The sequence below is a fragment of the Drosophila eugracilis genome, unplaced genomic scaffold (genome assembly GCF_018153835.1).
Source record: "Drosophila eugracilis isolate 14026-0451.02 unplaced genomic scaffold, ASM1815383v1 contig_2163, whole genome shotgun sequence".
In the NCBI taxonomy this organism is placed as follows: Eukaryota; Metazoa; Arthropoda; class Insecta; order Diptera; family Drosophilidae; genus Drosophila; species Drosophila eugracilis.
Genome location: NW_024573048.1, coordinates 149,800 through 175,769, shown reverse-complemented (window position 1 = coordinate 175,769; position 25,970 = coordinate 149,800). Strand labels below are relative to the sequence as shown.

Genomic DNA, 25,970 nt, shown 5'->3' with positions numbered 1-25,970 from the left:
CCTGACGCTCGATTGCCTTTTTATAACAGAACACTTGGCAGACAAAATACAGCATCAAAATACACATGAACAAAAATATGGATGGATAATCAATTAAGTTTTAAGGATTTCCGATTTATGTATAAACCCGAAAACATTACCAATTTAATTAATACTAATTTTGGCAATTTGGTAATCCAATTTTTTTAAATAATATTATTATTTTCCACAGTGTATATGAGCGAGTGAATGTGCGCTGCATAGCCACAGGAGGCGCTTTAAAAGTTCATTGTTTTGGAGTATACCGGTTACTTCTGTTGATCTAAAACCAGCAGACCGACCAACCTACTCTTTTGGCCCTATTTTCTCCCATTTCTCACATTCTTGGCTTGGGTTTACCTTAGGTAAACTTTCTGGCCCTGAAAAGTTTGCAATGCAAAATCCTAAGAAATTTACAGAGACCGGGCCGAGGCCAAAATGAATGAATGTGGCATATGGGAGATGGCCCCAGAATATTTGCTGTGAGCAGCGGCAAGAACGATGAATAATGACACCGAATGAGTGCACTCGTGAATGCATGCGGTGTGATCGAGTGGTTAAATTAAATTACCAAAATGCTTCACCAGTCTGTGGCAAGAGTATGCAAATATACGAAGCAAGATAACTTTCAAATGAGTTCGTAACTCAAATTATTCAAATGTTAAGGATCCTATATGTTTCAGCGTTTCAGGGCGAATATTCCATTCTAATTTTATGGCCAAGAAACTCAGTATTTGTATCATAACACTTTACTGTCAAAGCGAACTCTTGATTTTTTTTAAATGTGAAATTAGTTCTTTCCAATTTCATTTTCTAAGTATTTAAGAGGGATTAATACTTCTTATTCTTATTTAAAAGGTCTACGAAAACATCCAAGTAACATTTTTAAAAATCAGTTGGCAAATGAACCCATCCGCAGGATAATTCGCAAATACCGCCATTACCACGCCTTGCTCTTGACCCAACCGCAAGTCGCATTTGCCACAGCCTCACATACACACAAACACATTCACGTTCCACATGCGTGTGCACTCGGCTTAATTGCCGCACAGACCACAACAACCAAAACTCCCCCTTTCAACCAAAAAGAAAAAATGAAATGGAAAGAGCGAAGGAGAGAGAGGGAGAGAAAAACAATGAAAAACCCCATCCGGAAGAACCACCGTGTCAACCAAATATAAAAGGTTGGCAGTGGCAGTGCCGTGGAAGTTTTCGTAACGCATCCCAATTTGTATTAATAATAATAAGTCATGATAATTTGATATGTGCAATGCGTCGTATGCGCAATGTACGCCATTGCGCCTTTCAGGACATATTCGCATACATATGTGAGAACGAGTGTTTGGATTAGCAGATGTACGTGTCATTTGCACACGCCAAATGCCAAGTGCCGAATGGAGAATTGCGAATTACGAATACCGAATGCCAAATGGCGAAAACAAATTCCTGAGTAGTTTTTCTTACATTTTCTATTACGCCTGCTCATGCATTCTCTTTGCAGCACTCTGGCATTTCCTACTTCCTACTTCCTACATCCTCTTTCCGTTTCCTGTCCACCATCATCCTATCCTATCCTACATACCCCACTCCCCTTCCGGTGGCCATTTGCATGCCGTCCACGAGGCGATGGCACAGATTTCTGGACTGGATGTCTGTGCCTGCAATTGAACCACCACTAGATTCTAGCCAAGGACTCGGCCAGAGGCTCAAGGCCCAAGGCTCAAGGAGTTGTCGAATAAATGCTAGCATGATGATGTGTGTGCAAGTGTGTGTGCCAGTTGACTGGCGATGAAGTGGATTGGTTATGAACTGCCAGCAGATGGACGAACTTGAGCTTGATTTTGAACATTGAACCATTGATTTTGTAAAAACAATTTTCTTATACATAAAAAGTATTTATAGTTAATGTATAATATCTTCATTCTATTAACCAAAAAACCTATATTCAATTGGTATAATATATTAATAATATAAAAACTGGAAAATATGCCTCTTCTAATTTATTGCTCCTAATAATTTACATTTTTTGCTTAAGAAAAAATAAAAACAAACTGCCTTGAAGGACCTTTCCTTGGCAACTTTTTGATTTACAAGTCAAGTTGCTTGCTTCACCCCGAACCTTTCGTGTACTATGATATGCTAATGCTCCTCCTGCAGAAATTCGAAGTCGTGAGTCGTATTTAAGAATATGCGCATAAGGAAGAGCCTTCTTCTTCATTCATTTTTTTTTTATTTCATTTAGAATTTGTTTTATTTCATTTACTTTTTTCTTTTTATAGTGGGCGTGGTTGGTTCTCCCCCTTGGCTTCCTTTCCTTTATCCCGTTTTGGTACGTGAGCTCACGTCGACATTCGTAGGAGACATGATGCCTGAAAATTGAGTATACGACATGTTGGCATTGTCATGATAAAGATGCCAGCCGCCTGGACGAGGCCTGCAAAATTGTCTTGGCACTCAGCCAGCGTTAGTGGAAAAAATTCCAAGCAACAGAACACTCAACGCGACGCATTAATTATTGTAATTAGAAATTTCTCAGGCTCTTCAGCGCGACTCGTGGTGTAAAAAGAAATCGAGAGAAAAAAGGAGAAATGTTTTTACTTTGGGCCATCAGTTAGGCAGCTTTAAGAAAATTCAATTTGATGTTAAATTAACCCTTAAATCATGTGTGCTTCATGTGTTCGTGCAGCACGAGAAAGTCCCCGTTTGGCCTGTCCCTCAAACAATGTGAAAAAGGAAAATTAACTCACAACAATTTTCGGAGGACGTCTTTGTCGCTGCCTGTTTTAGCAGCTCAAATTTCAAATTGCTTACTTAAAGCAATAAAGACTAGCAAACACTCACACTCTCACACACTCATACCCAATCCCAAAAAAAAAAGAAAAAAGTAAAAGAACACCCGCACACTCTCGGCACTCAGCCAAAAATGTCTGCTCCCGATAAGTGAAAGCGAAAAGAAAGTAGGGAACAAATTGCAAACAGCACAAAAAGCTCAAATGGCAAACGGAAAAACTGCTTCCAGGGCTGAAAGAATATTCCAAGAAATGAACCAGTTTGTTTGGAATCAAAAACTAAAAAGACATTATCATTTATTATGATGGCAAAGCGTTTAATATTTAATATTAATCTGCAGTCTTAAAGCCCATAACTTTACTATTTTGATATTTAAATAGGATACCTCCCATTTATCCTACCTTCTACTAATCTATCTAAAAATCTGCTTTTCAAATATATTTTGTTAGATTTTTGTTTAAAAGTTTCAAGATTATAAGAGTATATATTCCAAAGCTAGCAAACTCTTTTTGGGATCCGCTAAACCACCGACTTGCCGCCAGTTCTCAACAACCATTGCCACTTGACATCGGCTTGGATGACAGCTTCTTCATTGGCCAGCTCAGTGTACTCTCGGTGTTAAGCTTAATGTCCTGCCTGTTTGTTGATTTTTGTTCTTATTTTTTGGCATTTGGCAGGGCCTTTGTTGTTGCTATTGCCGTTTGCCACTTGCAATGCGTAAATATTGTTTTAAATTCCCTAACAAAAGCCCTAGTGAAAATGAGTCGCAAAGACAATGGCGAAATAGACGAAAAATAACGGGCAGACAAATGAACTTAGTTTTGGGTCGAGTGGGAATGGAAACGGAAATGGCTATGTTTTGTAGGTGGGGCAATGGGGAATGCTATGAGTGTATGTGTGGGTGTAGGAGAACAGCAACATGGGGGCGTCCCATAGTTATGGAAGTGGGCCGAGCAGGCAGTAAAAGTTTTTGATTTGTGTGTAGAGCACACAGACTGCGATCCAGATATATGGACACAGATACACGCGCCTGGCCCAGTGAAAGTTACAACTTTCATTTCGTTTCCAAGGGGGTTTCGTTGGAGAATGGATAGAAAACTATATGTTGGAATAGTACGCAAGACTACAACTGAATCAGTTTATGCTGGCCACCAAAGAGGCGAAACTATAATGAGAATGGCGTGGAGTGGCCCGCAAGCTGATTTCCGGAGTTGAAAGTACAATTCAATTTTCTCTGGAATGATCTTAAGATTTATTAGCCAGTAACTTATAATTTGTGAATAATTTGGCCATCAATTTTATTTAGAAATTATAAGATAAGATTCAGATGAGTACAGAATTAAAGAATACTTTTTTAAATCTGAAATCAGTAAGTTCATTGCATCTTTAAACTAACACTAAATATATGTATATTTAATCAATAAATTGTTTTACATTTTATTAACTTACAGCCAAGAAAACCCGCATACCAATATTCAGGTCTCTAGATCATCCTCCTACCGGGTTCTCTGGGGTCAGAAGAGAAATCTCATTTAGCATTTCTAATCCTAATAGCAACAAGCACGCATACCGAGGGCAAGTCAAAACGTTTTGCGCTGGCACGAACACACAGGCAATACATACATACACACACACACACATATACACTTACACAAACAAAACAAAAATAACAGAAATACACACAGCCCGTATATGTATGTGGCAGGCTTTTCCCAAGGATTGTTGGCCTTTTGTTTTCTATGGCTTATCTTCATAATGTGAATGTCGCCGTCGCTGTCGCTGTCTCTGTCTCTCATTGCAGAAAGTAACTGATAGCAGTTACAACTTTTTGCCACTCACATACACACAACTATACAAACATACACACACGCACGTGGGCCTGATACTCGTATATTTTGTACCATACTTTTGTGAGCCAAAACTTTAATGAAACGCCAAAGCGCAAAACTTTCGCTTTTTGTTTCGTTTAGTCGAATGCGATAAAAATGAAACACAAAGACATAGGGCTCCGAAATAGATGACTATAAGGGAATTGAGAAAGAGCAATGGATATACCAGTATATTTATCGCACCACACGCATTTGCCACGTCAACTGGCAGCTGCATTGGACACCAAAAATATGAGTTGGGGAAAAAAAACTGCCATAGACATAGATTTTTCATTCGGATTTCCGATTTGCTACCAAAATGGCTTAATCATAAGTCATCAGTCCCTGCCATTTTGTATTTTGTTTGAAGGCTTCTCTTTTTTCGAGGAGGGGATGAGCAAAAAAAAATGGATCTCTCACTGGATCTCAGTGCTTAAAGTGCCACAAATTGCCTGGGCGAGTATCCATGCCGCGGAAAAGCACTTTCCCCCACGCAAATGCCACAAAATGAGCCATTTCAATGGACCCAAAGTGCCAGCAATGCCTGCCGGCTATTAAGCAATCGCCGTCAAAATCACGCGCCACCATGGAAAAGCTTGAAAACCAACTGGCACACTCTCAAAATAAACCATCAGTCAGCAAGAGTGCCACGAAAAACAAAAAAAAAAAAAAAAAAAAATGCTCACACAAAATAATATTTATGCTGTTTGCCAGAAAATTAACCAACTAAATTCGACTAGCCCAGGCTAGTATAAAATATTTTAACAAGCGTATTGCAAATTGTTGATATGCAATTCCTTAATTCAGTTTAGGGATTATATAGAAAATAAAATAAAACCAAAGCAAAAGTTATGAAATAGTCGGTGAAATCAAAGGCCCAACACGGCATATCAAAACTAATTATTAAGCTAAATGCCGCAACAAGAAACCGCAGAAAGCTTAACTCATTCAACAACAAGCTGGAAATTTTCAGCTTGAATACGCATTAGTAAAAGAAAACAAAAACCAAAAAAGGAAAAGCAAGCAAGAAAAACAAACTTAAATAAATAAATAGCAAAACAAAATACCGTAAACAAATTCCGAAATTGTTTCTCCTTTACGCTCACAAAAGCTCACAGAAAGCCACAGAACAATGCAACACCAACGGCAGCTGCTGTGTGGTGCGGGATGCGGGATGGGGGATATGGATGTGGTGCACAGTGTGGGTGGCTATTTCAGTGGGCGGAAGTTGAAGTTACCTCATCTGACAGGTGCAACAGCGGCCCCCTAGCTGGGGGCGTTATAAATTTCGAACAGAACAGAAGTTTGAAACACACGGCAGGGAAATGTTTCTGAGCCAGCAAAAGTTTATATATATAAAACAACGCACAATTTGGTCTTCCAGTTAGTTTCCATTAAAGATAACCTCTGGATTTTGGAAAACAACAGGCTAAAAATTGGGTACACGACGCTCTCCCCAAGGACCAAAGTGTAAGGTGGCAAGAATTAGCACAATCATTTCACAAGCTACACATATTTACTAGGAGATATAACTTTCTATTTGGAGAACAATTTATGGTTAGTTTTTCAACAACAAAATGTATTTCAAAAGCAAATATTGGTTTTGAAATACATTATACAAATTCGAAAGAGTTTTTAGAACAGATTTTAAACCGAAATGTTTTGGTTTGGAGAAATACGAAACATTTGAGACTCGTTTTCCACATCAAACCCTTCTTTCATACAGCTTACGAGTATTTTTGGTGAAAACTTTACGCACAAGTTTTCCCAAACAGCTCACGGCTAGTTTGTGGGTGGCTGACTGCACAGGTGGGTGGGTGGTTGGTTGGCCAGGTGATTTGGTGGTGGTTTGGCCATGTCCCAGCCATCAAAAGTTGCAACAAGAGACAAGTTGGAGACGCCAGAGAGCACATGGACATGGGCTGAATGGATTGAGGGGGAAGCGGGTTCAGGGATAGATGAAGGGAAATCCTGGGGACAGGACAAAGCATTTAAGCAGTGCTCATCGCCCTCTAAGCCGTTGCCACTCCCCAGCGTTGTCCTTGCTCCTTGCCGGCTGCATTAGCATTAGCCACTGGCAAACTGGCCACTGGATGGTGAGATGGAGAAGTGGAACAGTGGTGCAGTGCAGCGGTGGTGCAATGATGGACTGGGAAAAGTCCTCGGAGAGTCCTGTCTGCCCAGAGATTTGACTGGGCTGAAGGGTATGCAGTTTTGTGTTCAGTGCGTCGACATTCTGGTTGCAATTTGCTGATAAGGCAGAGACAACGAAACTTTTAACTGATACACCGAAAAAAATAAGAAATTTCATTTATGTTTAATAAAATAATCAAAAACTGCATAGTCTTTCTAGAAGAAACTCTTATTTGCTTTTAAATATCTAAATCTTCTGAAAAAATCTATAGTTTTTGGGTACTAAGTTAAGCCCCTCTTTTGGCACAGTGCACCCTCATTCTTCGTTATCTGCGAGACAATTCTCCCATCAAAAGTCACTCAACGTTTGACCCCCCTCTTACCATTACCCCGTTTTCCTGGCACTTGTGCCCCCACTTTTGTGTAAATTATTTTAAAAGTGTCTTAAAGTTTTCAACGAGCTGTGGCAAAAGAGGGGGCCTGGGCCAGTGGGGTGTCAGGTTAAGTATTTTGGGGATTTTTTTCTGTACGTGCCGATCCCCGAGTGCAATTGAAGGCCCTGTGCTCTCTTAATTCGCTTTTATTCGTATAATTGTATTTATTTTCATTATTTTAAGCTCTGCCCTCGCCTTCTTTGCTCATCTCTCTCGTTTTTACCATTTATCTGTGTTGCCTTTCAACTGCACGATTGCGACAAATTGAATTTGAAATTGCAAACAACAATAAAAAAAAAAATGGAGCAAGTGAGGGGGAAAAATTGAAATCAATTAAAAGCTAGCGCTGTGACTAACAATGCAAAAATGTCAAATAAAAATCGAGGGGTGAATGATAACAGGACTGCCAGAACAATAATATTTGTGTAACCGCTCAGGGGAGAGCGTTTAAATATTCTAAAAATACATATGATTTTCAATGTTTTTGCTAATACAGAGTTTTGAGAAAACAAATACCAATTAAATAATGGAGCATAGAAAATATTATATTAATTAAACATGTAATAGGTAAATACGAAAAGTTTTTGACAGGGAAAATATTTTCACAGCTGAATATTAACAGAATCCTCATTTAAAAATTATTATAGGAAACAATTTATACATCAAAAATGATATATTTCCAACAAGTTTTTATCTGTTTTTTTCTATTTAATTTATTTTCCACTTGTCCAAAAATGATTTAAATTTCTATAAATTAGGACTGCCGCGACGCGCCGTGCAAATTGATTGATTTTCAGCTAAGAGAGGTCACAACGGCCGACAGCTGCAGCTGCCATCCTCACTATTTGAAGGCTAATACTGGACAGGACAGAGTCCTTGCCCGGTATTTAGGGCCAAACACGAGGGCGAGTCCGAGTGCGAGTGCTCGCAAGTATGCTAAGTTCTTGTCGCCGTGTGGAAAAAGTAATTATTTTTGATTTATGACAAGTCAGACAGCTGCTTGGCCAGTCGCCTGTTTCTTTTTTTTTACTTTTGGGAGGAAGAGGGATGAAAAACTGCATTAAAAGTGAGCTCTGATTATCGTCCTGGGAACCACCCGAAATAACCCCACCAGACTAGCGAAACCTGGTCCCCACATCATTTGTGAATGATGTCAACGCATGCATAAAACATGCCCTGTACAAAACAAAAAGAAGGAAAAACGAGACGTAAAAATCATGGAAGAATGTCTAGTTTGTGGGGGGTCGAAGATGAAATTACCCAGTAATAAAAATAAATACAACTTTCAGCTAAAGATTTTAAAATAAAAGAAAACCTTGAACTTTGTAAACATTTTATAATAATTTTAAGTTGTCACTCAAAAAATATCTGAAATTAATATATAAATTCCGTCCTACCACACAACAACAACACCAAAAACATGCTAAACTATGTATTGCAAAGTTGAAGAATGATGTTACAGATAAGATGTGCCTTCTGCCTTTTAATTTTTTCTCCTATTAAAGAAACTAACAAACTTTTTAGGGAGACAAACTTGTGATGAAAATTATAATAACACCCCTTTTGGGAAAAGGGTATAGGGTTGGGGGAGGGGAGGAAAAAAACATAGAATAGCGAGAAACTTATGACAACAAACATGCAACTTACAACTATGCAAATTGCGCGCTTTTAGCCAGCAACGACAACAACAATAATAACAACAACAACAACAACAACAGTAACGAGACAAAAGCGACAGCAGGAAGTAGATGGAGGCAGAAATATTCATAAGTGCCTAGTGGGAGGGAGACAAGAAGCGGAAGTCGCTGTCGCATTATGAATTACATATTGCCGGGTGAAAAAAAAAAAAAAAAAGAAGGAATAAGGGTGAAGCGCATACGCGGCGTATGCGTAATGCGACGATAGGCAGCAACTATTTTAATTATTGTCGCGCAAAGGCACACGAACACACAGGCAAAATGCTGAAATATGTTCAGTTAAGCAGTAAACTGCAGGCAAAACGGGTGAAACTGCACTAAACATGCCTCGGAATTTCATGCATCAGCGCACAAAGATGGTGCAAAAGCGGGGTCGGAAAAACAACAACAACAAGAAAAACATGGGCAGGGCAACAGGAATTGAGAGCAAAGTGCGGACTAAATGTGGGTAAAAAAAAAAAAAAAAAAAAAGACTAAGCTATACGAATTTTAAAAAAGGTCAAACTTTGGATTGTAAAAACGAAATATTTAATATAAACCATTTAATTTTACAAATTGTATTACTAAACTTTAGGAATGTTTTATGTTATTATATAAACTTATGTTTATAAATTTTAAAACATTTATTAGATTAAAACATGTTCCACATTTTCAATTCAAATGTTATCTCCACCCTTTAAATTATCATTCAACTAATTTAAGTTTTAGAAGCTCAAAGCTCTCTAAAAAACATTTGCTTTGTTGACTGCGTATTCAGTATTCTGTAAAATATAATTGAAAAACGATTTCCCTGCCCCTCCCCTTACTAAACCATTGCATAGCAATCGCGAAAGTTGAATAGCAATGAATAAAAATGAAAACAGCTGCAGCCATATAGCTGCGAAAAATGTCATAAGAAAAACAAACAAATACCGATGATAAATCCAACTATATAGCGACTGATTGAGTCAACTAACAAAAGTTCAAAATGCAATAAAGCAAAACTCAGGAATACCAGAAAGAGAATTCAATTCACTAGTGGGGTCGAAGTATTGCAGAAATCTGGAAAAAAACAGACGGACACACATACTCACACACACCTGAAAACTGAAAGAGATCCCAATCATTTGGTCCTGTTCAAAGGAATGCAAGCGTGTCCAGGTGTGCGCCCAGCAGTATGCAATACATTTCTGTGTCTGCACCTGTTACAAACACAAAGGGGCGCAGGGAACGGCTATAAGGGGCGTGGCTAGTTGCACCGTGAGTGATATATGTCCACCTGTTAGTGTCACCTGCGCGCGACGGAGGTGCAGGCAAGACACAATGCCAAAGTAAATAAAAATCCCAAACTAAATTGAATTTTTTGCATACACTTGCAGAAATTCAATGAGGCAAAAGATTAGAAAATGAGTGAGCAGAAAGAAAAAACCAATCTATATTACAAAAATTAAATACATAATACATTTTCTCATATAACACTACCAGTTTTCTTTCTTATTTTTAAACAAAAGGCAAGCAATTCCTTTACTATAATCATCTGGTTTTCAAATATGTTGAAAACCATTTACTTTTCTTTCAGTGCAGCAGTGCACTGTGCTGCAACACGCCACGCCCAGATGATACCACAATGGGATATTGTTGTTGCTGTTCTTTCCTTTTAATTTATCAGCATATGAAAATCTGCAACTGCAACTGAAAGCGAGGCAGCATCAGCAGCAGCAGCGGCAGCAGCAGATGCCGCTTGAAAGCTCCCCTCGATTGCATATTTCCCATGCAAATTCGGTTTGCTTTGGCTTGGTCAGTGCTAGACACTATTTCCAAGGATGGCCACAAAACTTGGCCATGGCGAAAGCAATTTGGTCTGGATAAATGGCGCCCAGTCAAAGGGAAGAGTTCCGCTGCGTTTATTTTTTTTCTATATACTTTTTTTTTTTTTTTTTTTTTGAACCATTTTTCATTTTTCACGTCCGCGCTGACAGTTTCCCTGGAGAAAGCGAAAGTAAGTGGGCGGGGCGCTTAAAAATTCAACAAGAGAAATGCGTGAGCGGCAAATGAGTCGCACCTGGGAAATGAGGAGAAGGCGGCGGGGAAAGTCAGTGTGAATAAATGCATGAAATGAATGAGTAAATAGCTCCAATGACTAACTGCGCGGCATTTTCACCCAAGGCATTTGCCATCCTCCCACCATTCATCTACACCGCCTTTCCACATTTCTCCAGCCATTGTTATCCAGTGAGTTGGGGGAGGCATTTTCTCGATTTGCTAAATTACCAAGACGATGCGATGCTGTCGACAAGCGCCAGCCAGGCAGTCAAGCAGTCGAGATGAAGATAAAGTCAGATGTACAACGAAATAATAATAATTGGGGGCTCTGGAAGAGTTGGTTACCCTGCGAAAGGGTCCAAACCGAGAAATGGGTAACAATTTATGGCTATATATAATAGCATTTTTATAGTTGTGTGGTCAAATTGATTGAAACTTTAATTGGGTGTCGTTATATAAACTTAAACATAGAGAAACTTTAAGTTTTAAGCTTAAGAGCACCGGAAAACCTTTCCTAAATCTCTCCCAAACGTTTAACTTTGAATAAAATAAATCCAATGGTAATTTAAATGCCAACAGTATTACCTATCCCATCAAATGAAAGCTCAAATCAACTTCCCCCCTCCCTATAGAACACCATCTTAATAAATCAGAGATTTTTCCACTAGCACTTCTAATCCGGCAATTCAGCTGATCCCAGAATAAAACTAATATCTCAGGGTTTCCAAACACACAACAAACGCAAGGGGCGCAAGCAAGGAACGACGCCCAAACAAATGGGGCGTGCAAAAACAAAAAACGAGCGAAAAAAAAGGTGTGAAATTTTAGGGAACTCACATGTGGGATATGTGCGTGTAAGGGAGATAGTAAATGTCCTTTGGCATTCGGAAATGGCATTAGCAAAATTTACATACACGCATATCCTGATTATCCCTTAAGCATGAATTATTGAAAGCGTAAATACCAAAACACACGGCCTACAGTCGACAGTCCAACGAGGAGAAAGAAAAGAAAAAAACAAACACCAGCACAAGATAGGGACAACAATGTGACAGGAGTTCCTCGAGAGTGGCTTTTTAGGGATGCTGATAATGATAATGATGATGACGATGTGTAGAGTAAGTTATACGGATAAGAGTTAAGGATGGCGAGGGGAAAACTCAGCCAGACGACGGCTTAATTTTCAGATGACAAACGAAAAAAAAGACACGCCGAGTGGAGACATTTTGAATGGCACACAAGCTAAATAAGACAACTTAAAAAAAAGAAAGAAATTCACAAAACAAATGAAAAACAGAAACAGGTTGAGTGCGGATTCTAAAGTGGGTTGAATTGCTGAGGGGGTAGTGTGTGGCGGCAGCGGGGGCCTAGAGTGGACCAAAAAAGGAAAGATAGCGACAGAAGCGGGTAAGTGATGAGGTGCGATGATGCGTAGAATGTTGGACGAGCAGTTAAGCGAAGCGCCTAAGACAACACAATTGAATCGAGTCAACGAGGGTCACTGCAAAAGTTAAGCAAAAAGAAGTTTTAAAAAATCAAATTTAGTCAAATTATTTACTATGCCGTAACAAATTCATTCCAAAGTGTGATTAAAGCAAGTTAAATATATATCTCCATTAATTCCATTCAGTTTTTCACCCTCTTAAACACTCTTTAATTCATATTTAATTCCTGAAAATGTTTTAGCCACATGGTAGAACTCTTCGATTGCCCCTCGACCCGCATTTAGACAAATACACTCGCATACACTAACACTCGAACACAATCACTCACACGCAAACAGGCAGGACTCACTCACTTGGATAAATGTGTCTACAACTGCAGATAGCTTTGGGTATATATATATATGTATGTGTGTCTACGAGTGTGTGTGAGTGTTTGTTTATTTGTTTTTATATTTGCATGTATTTGTGTATGTGCGTGTATGGTTCAACATCCTTTGGCGCCCGTTCCGGGATATGTCAGGAAAATCCTGTTAAAAGTTTGCCATAAATCCTATTTACATATTTTCATCTGCTGCGGCTCAAAAAGAATTGTGAGAATATGTCTTGAGCACGCCCCCGCCACCCACTTCACCAAAAAAAAAAAAAGGGAGGTGGGCATTAGGTTTGTGATGAGATGAGGGCCAACTGGAAATAGTCATTTCAATTGCTTAAGCAAATAAATCATAATACTTCCGGGAAATCTTCATCTTTGCTTTCAGCAGAGAGAAAAACAAGCAAATTATATAAGAATTTGCATTCAAGTATTTATGTTAATATGGAAAATTCGTATGTTATCTTTTCCTTTAAAGGCCAAAATCTATCTAAAATGTTAATCCGAAAGTAAATTTCTAGAGTTCTTATCCCAACTTTAATGTAGGTTTATCATAATTTATATAATATTATTTAATTCTAGCTAAATAATGAATTTAAGATGATTTATTGGCTGTGTTTTTTGTTCTCCCGCCACATCCGCTGGCCTCGTTTCTCGTTTTCCCCATTTCCCTGACCATGGCTCACACAGTGTTTCCTTCCCTGACTTCCTTCCTTTACTCTTGCGTCTTCCAGAGGCCATTCAGCATTTCAACTTCGATTAATGTTGCCAAAAAATCGGGCAGATAGCAAAAGAGATGGTGCACTATATACAGATATATATAATATATAATATATATATATATATGTAGAAAGAGGGAGTTGCCATTGTTCCGTATACTTTTGTCTAGCAGTCATCGGGCTCAGCTTTCAGCAGAAAAGTCAAAAGTCATTCCCCCAAATGCCCAAAACTCATTCCATTTATGAATTCCCCCAGAGATATCCACTATCATGTACGTTCAAATGAGCAAATTATATATAGTTTTAGCGTTAAATATTTAGTTTTAACATATTATATATGAATTTTAAAATGATATAAAAGTAACCCTTTCGATTATTCTTAGTTTCTCTTTGCACTAATGATATTTTAAAGTCCCATCAGCATCGCTATTTTTTTCACCACAACTGTAAGTATTATGTATATTCCGTAGCTGCTTAATCCTTGGCCAGTGGGCACATTTGTTATGCTAAAGATTCATTTTTGCATATGCTTCGTAGCCCTAGCCGAGCTGAGATTTCTGGCATTAGTCTTAGGCAACGTCTCAGCGCCAGTGGCTCATCCTTAGCCTTGGTAAATACATTTTGAATAATTGTCCCAGGACAACGGACACTGGACTACTAGAACTTTGTGGATATATGGGTGTGTGTGTGAGTGTGAGTGTGCTTAAAGGAAAATCCTTTACGGACAAACTCAAATTCAAATGACTGTAAATGGCACAATCCTTATGCATATTTCATAGTTCGCTAGGCAGCTCCTTTTGTTGTGTCGATGTGCAAATGTTTGTTTTCACTTTCCTTTGTCCATTTTCCCTTTTTTTTCTACTTGGGTCTTAAGAGACCGAGTAGAATTTGTTTAATCGACAAATTTGTGAACAATTCATTCCACTTCCTCTAATGTGAAAATTTGTAAGCCAAAAGAAATAAGTTTGTTCTTGGATTTAGCATATTGCCATTTCCATTTCCGACAGATCAAAACGTATTTATTGCCATTAAAATGCAGCCGACAGATAATTTGCAAATTAATTCAACTTTATTTGGACTTAAATTCATAGAATTTACCAATGCTTACTTTATCAAGACAACGGCATTTGTTGTATGGTTTTAACGATTTTAATTCGTGATTGCGGGCATATGTTACCCATTTTATGTATTATTTAACTAACGAATTATTAATAAAATAGGCGCCCATTAATAATTGGTTAGACAGGAAGTCGTAAATACAGAGCGCGCTCTATACTTTAGTCAAATAAAGAAATGGAATGGAGAGCAAAAAAAAGAGTACATAAAATAAAAGGAAAATTAAGATTTTTTTAAATTCAAAAAATCACAAAACTGGTCAGTAAAAATATAAACAACGTTAAAAACGTTAATATAAAAAAAACTACAAATATTTGTAATGTTCGTGGCATCATCTGTTTGATTTACATGCTGACAAATCGCACAGGAAAATGTTGGAAAATGAATAAATAAATAACAAGGAAGTTGCAAATGCGTTCAACCAATTTTTTTTTTTTTGTTGTTGTTTCGCTTTTTGTTGTTCGTTTTCCACCTTGCCCCCAGGTGGCAGGGAAAATAAACCTTAATCACATTAAAGGAGCTCAGTGGCTTCTTACATATGCTACCCGCAAACATGCCTATATAAATCGTCAGTTGTCAGTGGCAGGCATTAGCTCATCTCGTCTCATCTTCAGTTTTTCTTCTCTTCTTCTTTTTTTTTTTTTTGTATTTTGAATTTTCATTGCGTATACGCAGCGTATACGTATGCCCCCCTGGGGTGCAAATGCCTCCCTGTGGCTTCGCCTACGCTATTCCTTCTTTTGATTTTATTTTTTGGAGCGTGACAGCTGGCAGATTGAATCGATGGCGGGTAAATCACAATTGCCACGCCTCTCTCTCTCTCTCTCACACAGTTTTTTCGCCCCTCCACCTATTTCTTTTTCATTTTTTGAGCTGAAACAAAACTCAATTAACGGTCGAGAGGATAAACTGTTGAGGAGACAACAAAGTCAAAGAGCCGAGCACACATGCACTTCAAAAAAGAGGCAAACACAGGAGAAAAAAAATGGAAAACAGGGAGCGTCACTTTTTAGTGCAACTCTGTTGACCATAGGAGGAGGAGCATTTGACTGCATTGGTAATTGAAGAGGAAATGGTAATGAAAGCGGGCGGCAGCTAAAAGGGGGTCGGGGCTGATGGCTGCTGGCTGCTGGCAGAAGAGTGCGGACAAAGTCGCCTTATTGTATGGCACATTGTTAACTTTTGCCGCAGCCCGGGGAAATCGAATGGAGCGAAAGAGCAGTCCGGAAAAGTGGGCGGGTGAAAAGAGGTCGAAAATCGGCCAGAATATATATGCATATATGAAAAAGAGTGGCTGTCATTTTCATTTTACTTACAAAGCCAGATATACAGATTTATGCCCATACAAAATGTTCAAAAAAAGAAGAAAATAAAGAAAACAAAAACCATTCCTTAAAGCAATAAATTGATTTGCTTATCAAACTAATAAACCTGGTTTTAGTTTTAAGATATTTTTAAAATGCATTTTTATTTACATTCTTAGAAACCTTAGAATTTCTATTTATATTTCTTAATTTCTTTTCCATGCTAAGCAATTTCCATACTGTGCAATATGCTAAGATCACCAACTGGTAACCAAATTAAACAAATAAATGTCGGAAAAGCCGAAAAATCAGAGCTAGACAGTAGCGACAAATGAGAAATGTGTGTGTACACAGCCAGATAAAATGACAAATTTACAGGGAAATGAATGTCAGAAAAACAGAAAGCAGAGCAAATAAAATGAACGAGAAATAACAAGGGAATATCAAGACGAAAGCCAAAAAGCAAATTAAGAAAAATGTTCGAACCGAAACTGATTAAACACCGGTGACAAACACGAATGCACAAATATTTGTAGATATATGTTTGCAGTTTGTCAAACGAGCTAATGTTTGCTCAAACTGGGCAAATATTTTCAAATTTCCCATACATATATTTCATTTAAATAAAATACATTGAAGATATTTCAAGCAAGAAATGCAAAGCAAAAGAAAACTAATAGACTTTATTGCTTTTAAAACTTTATATATTTGTACAGAGTATTATTCTCATTATCAGATTTTCCTAAAACAAATCAACATTACTTAGGCTTAACGTCATTTTTAATTTTCATCATGTAAGGTTACTTATCAAATGGAAATACTTAATCCCTTGAGTTAAATTAGCTCTTTGAATGGGTTCCCCGCGATTGCTCCCTTTCGTAAAGAAGCAACTTACGCAAGTGGAAAATTCGCCAAGCTTATTATTTAAAATTTCCACCATACCCCTAAAAAAGAATATACACACGCACGTCCTTGACTCACACACATCCTTACACAGGCTAAGAGAAGGGCCATCGTCATCATCGCAAATCTCAAAATGCTTCCTGCGGCTTTTTTCGAGGAATTTTCAGTGCTATTAAAAAGTTTACGCGAATCAGGAAAAACGGCCACCGAACCAGCAAAAGGGAAGTGAAAATGCCAGTGAAAAAAAGTGAAATGGGGAGAAGGGCCAGCACGGCAGGAAGTAACGAAAAAAAAAAATGTATATATATTTATTATAATTTTTTATTTTACGCATTTTGTGCGTTGACTGTGGCCTACCAAAAAAAAAAAAGAAAAAAATTCGCCCTCAACGAGGAGGAAAAAATGAGGAAAACACATTGAAAACCGCACGGAAAGTGCGAAATATGAGAAGAAAGAAGCGGTGCGGGAAATTCCGGACGAAAGGAAGCAAGACAAGGACTCCGTTGTTGGGGTCGCTTGCAAAGTTTAAGCAGAGAAATGAAGGTGCGATTTGGTCGCAGTAAAATATATAAACATTATTAGTTTCAGGAATTAAAGAATCACTCATAAGTGCAATCAGAAATTATTATTTTTGCACAATCTAACCCAAAATCCCTATCTATTCCTAATCCAATCATCCAACTTAATAATAGCCCCTCGATGTAAGCTAATTGGGACCACAAATAGGCCTGCTGCCTTCACTCTTTATCTCTTCTTCTGGGCTTTTATATTCATTTTTATTAGCTGCCGCTCTTCTTTGCACCGTCCATCTACTCTTTGTTTTCCAGTTCTTTTTTTTTTATTTTTCCTTTGCAAAGTTTCACAGTTTTCACACATTTTTCATATCGCTCCTTTTGCCTTTGCCTTGTTTTATTTTTTTTTTATTTATTATTTTTATTTTTCTTCTTCCTTTTTTTTGGCATTGTTTTGTGCGGCAGCAATTAAAAATTGTGTTTTTTATGAGCAAACAAAAATTTTTGTTTACAACAAACAACAATAAAGCGGTAATAAAAAATCATAAAATGGCCGGCGCCAGAAAACAAGAAACAAGCGAAAAAGTGCTAATTGGTTAATTGTGTGTGTGAGCGAGGCATGCCCGCTGCACCTGTATTCATGCTGTATTTCATTGTGTGTGTGTATGTGTGTGTGCATCTGTGTGAGTTTCAGTTTCCCGCTCAATAATTCAGATCCTTAAATTGACCTCCATACTAAGGGGAGCAATAAAAACGGCAACTGAGCCATCGTCAATGGACATTTAAAAAAAAAAAAAAATTGTCTACAATTTAAACTTCTGTCGTTTCTCTGTAGCTTTCTCGATTTTTGTTTTTCTTTGCTTTGTTGTTTTTTAATCCTTTTTTGCGTTTGAAAGGCGTCAGCTGCAATGCAGACAAAACAGGGCCACGCCCACTGCCAGATCCACCAACCAACCCCCCGGTTTGCAGATCCAAGTGGCGCTTGTTAGTTTAAACTGATTTGCAATGTTTGACATGGGCCATAAAAAGCAACGAGGCAAACGACGACGACAAGGATAACGGTGAGATGAAGATAGCACAAGGAGCGGGTCGAAGAAGGACATTAGACCATTCGACCAGGTCGTCACACTGAGCGAAATAGGTTTGGCAACTAAGGTTTAATATGATTTGACTTACTATAAGAATAAATATTATCTATCTTTTGTACTACATTTTTACTTACAATGCTTAGGATTAAACTTCCACAATCGTTTTTGCCTACAGATAGATTTCCTGTTTTATATATTAAAATTATACAACAAAGTCAACTAACAAAGTTAACAATTCCTAATTTAATTAATTTGTTTAGTTAAAAGATGAATACTTTGAGAACAACAAGGAACAGAGAAACATAGTATTCTTTTCCTGTGTGTAACAACAGGAACCTTCTTTCTTTTTGCTAACTATTTTTGTGAGCCCCTAACTAATTGAGCAACAATCCATGTGTGCTGACATCTAATTGGTGGTAATTTAATTTGCAGTGCTACCTTTTCCCTTGTATATATATATTTTTTTTTTGCAGTGTTCTTTGGCTGTTTGATAGCCTGGCCTTTTGGCATTTCTAGGCCACCCTTGGGCTTTGTTTTGAGCTGAATTTTCAGCGAATGTCAGGAAGGGTCCTGGTCTTTGCCCATTTCAATAATCTCTTCATTTGGCCGGGGCCACAACGATTTTTTTCATGTTAACATTTTATTTGTCTGCACAATGGGGCGTATGAGCAACGTTGCCGTAGGAGCACATCCACCCCAGCCAAACGTTGCTCATACGACCCATTGTGCAGAAACTCGGACCCAAAGCCATAACAATGGCGAAACGAGAGCCACATTCTAAATGCTAAGTTCATTTATTCATTCATTCATTCATTCATTCATTCATTCTGAACAGAAATACACAGAAGAGAAACACAGAGAAACATACTGAAACCCATACTCACACATATAAACAGACATTTGCTTGTTTTTCGGCAACAATTAAAACGATTTAAATGCAAAACAGTCAACGCCAGAAGAGAGCATAGCCCCAAGTGGGTCATCTGCTGGCCGACACTATATTAGCCAATTTCTGGATCGCCCCGATTGCCCCCAGAATTACGGCAAAAAGGAATGGCCGAAGCACAAAAGTCAGTTAGCTGGCCTAATGCAGTTAAGCCACCATGGAAAATGCATCCAAATGCATCTTACTAGATTAGCATTCGGAATGTATTTAATATATCAAAGGCCCACCCCTGTATTTATATAGTTAAATCGATTTGATAATCACAAGAAAAGTCAATAATACATCTATAAAATATGACCATTTTTAATCACATTAAATGAATAATTGAATAACAACAAGGATAATAAATAACCATTGAAAGGAACCTAAACACAAACCTAAACACAAAAACGACTTAATGATTTAACTAAATATTCCTTAAAATTGCAATATAATTACTTGCAAAATAGTAGAATCTTCTTACTCTTCCTGATAAATTCTGGTAATTAAATTTAAATGCAATCTTATTGACAAAATCTTTAGGACTCTTTATTCCTTACTTACCAAACAACACTTTACGCAAAAACAAAAAAAAAAGGCTGAAAAAACGATCTACTCGCTTAAGTAAACTTGCCTTAATTACTTTTCGCTAAGCTCTTCTATCTTACCAAAACGAATAATAAACATCAATTTAGTTTTCCATGGCAAATGAAGGGTGCGCGAAAAGTGTAGCGGAGAGTGGAAGGGTTTTTGGCGTTTTGGTCTCTCTAATTCAACATTTAATCAGTTCGTTTAATTTCCATGCACAAATCGTTATTTGTTGTTGTTTTGGTCACAGTTCGGGGGCATCCATTTGGCCCTTGACTTTTCCCAGCCATTCGGATTTTAACCCCCCTTGACATTTCCCCTCTAGATTTTCCACTGATTTCCCTCGATTTTCCCACGACGCCATGTTTTAGTGTGCGAATGGCTTTTGTTTGATTCTGTTGGCAGTGCCATCGTTATTGTTGTTGCATTTAATTAAAAGCCCCGAATTCAGATTGAAGATGGACGGAGAGCGGCGGAGAGAATGTGCCGAATGGAGATTTCAGAGTGAAGACTGGCAGCAGTGGCGAGGGGAGAACAGAGAATGTGGAAAACAATAGCTACAAGCTGGCTAAAATGAATAAATAGAGGCGCGTTTGCTATTTTGGCCACCACAACTGCAGAAGTACATGTGAAAAAAAGGGGTCCTCTTAGTTTCAAACTTATTTTTTTTTAATATATTATATAAAAATATGTTTTTCCAAGAATTTCCCAGTCAATGAATACATTTTGAATCCAATTAAATATTTATCTCAATATAAAAGTCAACCAAAATCACAACATACTTATATTTAGGTATGGAGATTTCCTGACTTTAGTTAGCTTTGATTTTGACAGAAATAATTCTGTTTTTGATACTATTTTTTCTATGTTTATCAATAATAGCACGCGATGGCAGCTACAATGGCATTTCCACTCCCACTGGAGCCATTCATGTCACACACAAGCGCGTAAACACGCACACACCAACACTCATTTTCCCCTTGAACAAACATACACAGACTAACACGCACACATTTCGTAATCGCTCAAAATTGTTTGGCAAACATTTTAAACATTTTCTATTGCATACGCACAGGGGCAATTCTCAAAAGTTGCCTCCACAAAAATAAAACAGAACTTAGAAATAAGCAACGGATATTCTGTCAAATTTAATATTAAATTCTGGGCGTGGTCAGTGTCTTCTCAGGATAGTTCCTAGTTCTGCGTGGTAATTAAAAATAATTTAATAACTTCTATCTGTACCTAAATCAATAGAAGTTCTCAATGCCAAGTTTACTGCATTTTATGACCTATCAGATTTTCAAAATTTATAGTTTCGTGACGACATTGGATATTCTATAGTATTATCTTTATTTTTCTTGTAACTTTTAAAGCCCAACCATGATTTCCCGCTGCCAATTCGGCTTAACCCACTTTGTCGGTCTCTTAAATTCGGAGGCACATATTTGCCTAGCCTAGCCCAAGAAACAAAACATTAACTTTGGTCCTAATGCTAATCTTACCTTGGCACAAAAAGTATTTCGCCTGCTGCTGTAGTGGTGTCCCCTCATCCACACACACACACCTTCTCGGCACACGCACACTGGCCCACGTGGTCCTCTTCACACGGACACGGGTTCGCTTCCTTGTTTTTGTTTTAGGTTTCCTCAAACTTTAGTTTTCAATTTGCATTCGGTTCCTTCGGCTTACAAGCACACCTTTTTTCATTCGGAATTTTCGAATATTTGTTTAGAAGTTTTAGCCTTGGTTTTTTTAAGTTATATTCTTTAGTTTAGAACATTAAAAAAAGAGAAAAAAAAAATGTGGGTTGGTCTCGCTCAGCTGAACTTCAAATGTGAACTGAAAATCTGAACTAAAAATCTGAACTTAAAATCAAAACAAACTAAATGAAGGGAATTTCTAGAACGTATTTAGAATGGTTGTTAATATCCATTAAAATCGTTTTTTTTTTATAGATTATATTTTATATCATTCATTTGACGCCTAAATAAGTCTAATCTCTTAAAATTATTTTAAAAACACTTCAATATTATTCCAAGTAAATAGGTATTAATGGCTTTGCTATTTTAAAAACCTACAAAGTTTTCAAATTATTTAGTACCTAAAACCCTAAAAGTTATTCTGACAATTTTAAAAATAATAAATACCATTTTTTATAGCAATCAACAAGTTGTACATTTGACAGGGATTTCCCTTTTCAATTTATTATTACGAAACATTGCATGTCAATTGATTTCTAATTCCCCTCGGCTGTTGTTGCCTTGGCAGCTCGCAAATAAAATCTCTTTTAGTTTGGCGCGACCTCCGCAATGACCGTGTAACAATTTCGGTTTTCTTTACCCTTACCCAACCCTTCCTTTTTCTTATCTTCCTTCCCACCCCATTTTCTTATTTTCAAACTACTTTTTTTTGTACTATTTTTTGTTTTTCTTTTTTTTTGTTGTTTTTTGGTTGCCAAGAAGACGCGCGCATCAAGCGAAAATTCAGAGAGCCCGCGTTTTTGTTTTGCTTTTTCTTCTTTTTGTCGAATTTCAGTTAGTTGCATTAAGCATTTGGTTAGGTAATTTTCTTGCCTTAAAATAGAAACACACAAACACACACACAGTCGCGCTTACAAATGGCCAACTTATGTAAGCGTTTTGTGCGCGTTTTGCACGCGTTTTGGGCGCTGCTTTTCTACGCCAACGCGACAAAGTTGCAACTAAAAATTTGTTAACCCCACACACACACACACACACGATACAAAAAACATAAAAAGCCTGCAACTTGTTTGGCCAGCTGTTTTTTGTTTGTTGTGGTTTGCCTATGCCTTCTTTTTTATTTGTTTATTTTTTGGTTTTGTTTTATATTTTCTGATTTTATGTGCCACATTGATGGGTTATCAAAAAAATAGTTGGTCAATGAGATAATCATTCAAAAACTATATTTAAAAAGGAAAACTGAAAATAACAACAAAAAACCTACAGCTGAGGCGGTCACATGCGCGACACAGACACAACACACCAGCACACACGCTCACGCAGACAGACAGACGAGAAGGGGGCGGGGCGGCAGAGGCGGCGGGACGGCGGCAACAACAACAATAGCTACAACAACGAAAAAATTATCCAACAACAAAACGACGACGACAACACAACCGACGACGACGACGGCGACGACTGCAACGGCAGCAAGAACAAGAAACAAGAAACAACGGCAACCGACAACCGACTTTCAACTTTCGACGACGACAACGACAACTGGCGACTTTAGCGCGTTTTTTGCTGCTGCTTTCTGTGATTTTGGCTTTTGGGAACTCTCTCTCTCAAAGCGAAACGCGTGCCGTCAGCGCTGAGTCCTGTTTCATACTGTTTCATGTTGGCATTCTCGCATCCTGCCAAGAATGCTGTTCCATCCGCTGTTCGCCAACTGAAACTCGCACAGTTTCTGTTAAGCCCTTGCTGCGGCACAAGAATTTCCCCTCTGTTAAAATTTCCCTGGCATGCGCACCGTCTGCCGCGAATGTGAATTGGTGAATACGACTTATTTTTTTTTGTTTTTTTTTTTTCCGTTTGCTGCTGTTGCTGTTGTTCCTGCGAATGCAGTATGCAGAATGCAGTTTTTCAATGCCAGCCGGCCAACGTTGCGGATGCGTAATGTACAGCGGGAATTTTTAGAAAACAGGGGGAGGTTGTGAAGAGGGAATGAAACGACTTTTAGTTGGAATTTGTCAAAATTATTACTACTGATTGCGAAATAAGCGACTAGAGAAGAATTTCCCGAAGGTTTTTGTGCTTCTTAACCCTTATAATTGCTTAAATAGCTTGGATTTTAATTTCCTTAAATTACATTTTTTACTTTTCTATTATCTATCACTTCTTATTTTCAGCATGTCAACGCTGCGTATGTGTGATGGATTGTCAATTGAAATTGTTTTCTAGTTGAAATTTCACAGTTAGAAATTTCCCTTATTAATATGATATCAAAAAATAAAAATTCTTCTCTTCTTAATAAACATCTTGAATTTCATAGATATTCTAACTACCATTTGTCCAATTCTGTGCATCGGTAATATTTAAAGCAAACAGTGAACAGATTTTCTTCAAAGAGGCCAGAAAATAGTTAAAATAATTTTTTAAATTTTACAAAAGAATATTCTAAGAATTCGAAGCATTTCTGCAATTGCAGTTTCTAATTAAAGCCATGTGCTGAGTAAAGTTTACGCATCCATTTCAGCTAATAAGGTAAGTGGCAATTGACAGTCATTAATGCTAACCGCAGTTAGCCACAATTACACCAGCTGGAGCAAATCAATTTATTTATGAAAATTCGAGGCAGTGCGCCATGTGCAGTTTGCAGTCTGAAGTCTGCAATCGAGGGTCCTTCGTCCTTCGCCCATCCCTCCCTGCATTGCACACGTGCATGGCATTAATGCAAATGAGCTGAATGTTGGTACGGGACGCTGTGATGTTGAATGGTGGCTTCTGACTCCTCACTGCCTGGCTCGCTCCCTGACTCCCTAAATATACGTACTTCTGCGGATGCGGAATGCTCGACTTGATGCCAAATTGAATTATGTTGGATGCCAGAAAGGTTAATGAAAGAGAGCGCCATTCTCGCACCCGGATACGGACACATCCACGGATTTGGATTCGGATTCGGATTCAGTGTCGGGCTACGAATTCAGATTCAAGCTGAATGAATTGTGATGAAGCACCACCAGCAGCAGCCACCAGAAACCGCCAGCCACCAACAAAGTGCTGTCGAGGGGCTCTGAGATGACCACACATAGATGTGGTCGAACACAGTGAGAAATCAGGTTATTAAATCTCATTATCATATTAAAAATGACATTTAACTTTGATTAGACTAGACAAATGAAAGTAATTGGAAATAAAAACTTAATGGGAAAAAAAGAGCAATTTGTTATTGCTTTTTTTCCCAGTGTAGATGCAAAAACGCTGGCCATCGGCGACTGTCGACTGTCGGTTGCTGGTGGTCAGGCTGCATGCAAATTGATGCTTTTTGTGTTGGAGTCTGCATTATCTTGGTCTGGATCTGGTTCTCGGTTTCGGTCTGGGTCTTGTCGAAGGATTCAGTTTGGTTTGGTTTGCCCGGGACTCAAAAACGAGTACTCGGTACTCAGTACTCAGTTCTCGGGAGGTAGCATCGAATGCAATTGGAAATGCGTGGGTATGTGTGTGTGTGTGTGTGTGCGAGAGAAATGTGTTGCAGTGTAATGGTGCAGTAATGTATGGCGGAGATTCATGTGGCCCAACTGGAAATTAGAGCTAACGAAGACTGACAATGTTTTTAGCCTGACATAAACATGGGACTACTTTCTTAGCTGGCCAAAGTTTCTCAAGAGCTTTGGTCGATTTAATCAAGAATTTGTTACTCCCTTAATAAATCGAAAATGCACTTTCAATGCTCTTGTCAATTAATATACATATTATTAACAAAGAAGGCTTTTAGGATTTTTTGTATAAATAGAATAATATACACATAATTTTACCTAAAACCTAGATTTTCTTATTCAATCGAGAGGTTAGGTCGTTAGCTGGGTAAGTCAGTTAGCGAGTTATTTTCCTGTGTGACTAATTCTAACCAAGTTAAAACAAGGAGAAAATTAACCCACTGAAACCATTTGCTATCCAACCTAACTCCTCATGAATATCCCCCAATGACTCGGCTTTACAATCTTTGTCCCATTTTAATGGCGCGAAAATCATTATAATTCACTTATTTGGGCACTTATTTCAATGAACCCGACCGACGCACATTATTGAGCCATTAAGTTTACAAAGTGAGTCAAATCAGAGACCTTTTTTCCCAGTCTGTTTTACCCTTCCGTCATCGTCAGGAAGCCAACTTTACGTCAAATTCTTAAATAACCCAAAACCCGCTTTTTTTCCCACTGATTTTCCCTTTTCCTAAGTTGACAACATGCAACTGGCATCCACTAAGGAGACCACCAACAAAAAAAAAAAAACCAAACCTCTAGCCCACCCAACAGCCAACCTCGAAAGCTACAGCATTTTCCGCCTCAATTAATTAAT

General features: G+C 38.1%; 1 protein-coding gene across 5 annotated transcripts in view; it reads right to left on the bottom strand.

Moving 5' to 3' along the window:
* The window catches only part of LOC108103981 (acetylcholine receptor subunit alpha-like), a 136,963-nt gene that overhangs the window by 83,655 nt on the left and 27,338 nt on the right, over nt 1–25,970 (bottom strand). The window contains exons 1-2 of one of the 5 annotated variants that reach the window (XM_041818424.1): nt 22,897–24,343; nt 21,435–21,696 (exon numbers count right to left, since the gene is read on the bottom strand). The exons of the other annotated variants lie outside the window; for them this stretch is intronic. The gene's annotated coding sequence lies outside the window, so the exon portion shown is untranslated. Of the gene's footprint in view, nt 1–21,434; nt 21,697–22,896; nt 24,344–25,970 lie in introns of those variants that run through there. 5 annotated transcript variants of the gene reach the window in all.